The following is a 1818-nucleotide window of genomic DNA, read 5'->3' on the forward strand; positions in this document are numbered from 1 at the left end:
TCTGTCCAGTTTTATGTGCAGCATTTATAATAATACAAAATGTACTTTATAAGTGCTCCTTAACATCACATGATTCGTTCCTTGTCTGATGATGGTTATGAATTACACCATAAACTATTATTGGTTACAGCGCCATCTTTGATTTTTAATGAGAATGAAAGCAAGGCTGTGAGGGATAGACATGCTTCTCTTCAATGGGCTGTACTGTTATTTAATGTGTTTTCGTTTTGTTCTGCTCATGAAACACTGGAAAAATATCTTTCCAAGAAATTTTAGTTGTCATAAAACTCCCGACAATATAAGCTGTGGAAAATTGTAAGTAATCTTGGAGCTTTATTCAGCTTTTTACAGCGGATGCCGTTGGAAACACGGTAAGTCTGTACCTCACAGCCTCACTTTCATACCTGTCATGGCGCTGCCCTGAATAAGGTCTATTACCCTGATAAACAGTTCTTACAATTACCAATTATTAGTTATTAATTTGCATAATTCATTTGTTTTTGTCTGAAGTAAAAAAAATAAAGATTTTGGGATGTTCAGGTCACATTTCACCCCAAAATCAGAGGAAAGGACAGATCATTTTCATTATTAGATAATTCATTACATGTTCAGTTGTATTTTATCTCTCTGACTGAAGTGGCTCTCATGATGTCCAGGTCATGCCCCTCTTAGGAGCCATCATATCTCTCTGGGTTTAAACTATGACAGAGAAACAGAAAACGTCACAAACCTTCACTCTGCCAAGGTTGTGAAATAGCTCATCAAGGCCCCTCTGTTCTGGAGAAACAAAACACTTGGCAGATTATCGTCTTTCAGGAATTTGAGGCAATGAAACAGTATGTTTCTCATATGTAGGTCTGCAATTTAGAGACAGATTGCAAAAATTGTACTTATTAAGAAATAAGATTATACTGAATATAATATGTAATCTCTTGTCATGCAGCAGAGGGTGACATGCATCATAAAGTAACTGACATTTGTGCATGATGTTTTCTCATTCAAAAGAAATTATGTTAGTGTGAAATAAAAACAAATTCGATAAATTTATCAATTGCTTTAGTAAAATATCCAAATCTAAATGACTGTCTTTTATGCTGAATTTCCCTGTAGGACTAACTGGTTGTGTCAGAATTTTCTTTTTTTTTTAATGGTAGCCTTGTAATGGCAGAACATGAGCCTATCTTTGGTGTTGGATAGGCCTCTATGAGTGTCTTAATTTTGGATGAGTTGATGGTAGGCTATACCCTGCTGGAACATATGTTGTCGGTCTTTGTATAAGCCGTTGTACGTTAGCACTAAGTTAATGTTTCTCTAAAACAGAAATGCATACTTGTTTACATGCTGGTTTTGTGCTTGTTTTCCAGTTCATGCGATACAGAAAGCGAACTCGCTGTCGCCATAGAAGCGGAACATACAATTCTGTGGTAGATAAATGACACCGGTTCATAATTAGAGGCGCAGATATCACAAGGCTGTTTGATCTCATATATACATCTGGAAGACGTATTTTAAAGAGTGTTTGCTCATCTGCAAGACGTCTCTAAGATGTAATGATTTAGAATGCATGTTAAACTGACATCTTATAAACATCTATTTGACATCTGTCAGGAAACGTCCTATAGACGTCTTGCAGATGAGCAAACACTTAAAAATACGTCTTCCAGATGTAAATAGGACATCAAATACCCTTGTGCTATCTAAACACTAAAAAATTGTGCGATTGTTTTGTTTCAGTGTACACCTTGTGTACACTATTTGTTTTTGTCTCCTATGCTCACTGTAATTACTATTTAATCGAAAACATAAATATGTCGAAAT

Source organism: Pimephales promelas, chromosome 11 (genome assembly GCF_988280905.1).
Source record: "Pimephales promelas chromosome 11, fPimPro1.hap1.1, whole genome shotgun sequence".
In the NCBI taxonomy this organism is placed as follows: Eukaryota; Metazoa; Chordata; class Actinopteri; order Cypriniformes; family Leuciscidae; genus Pimephales; species Pimephales promelas.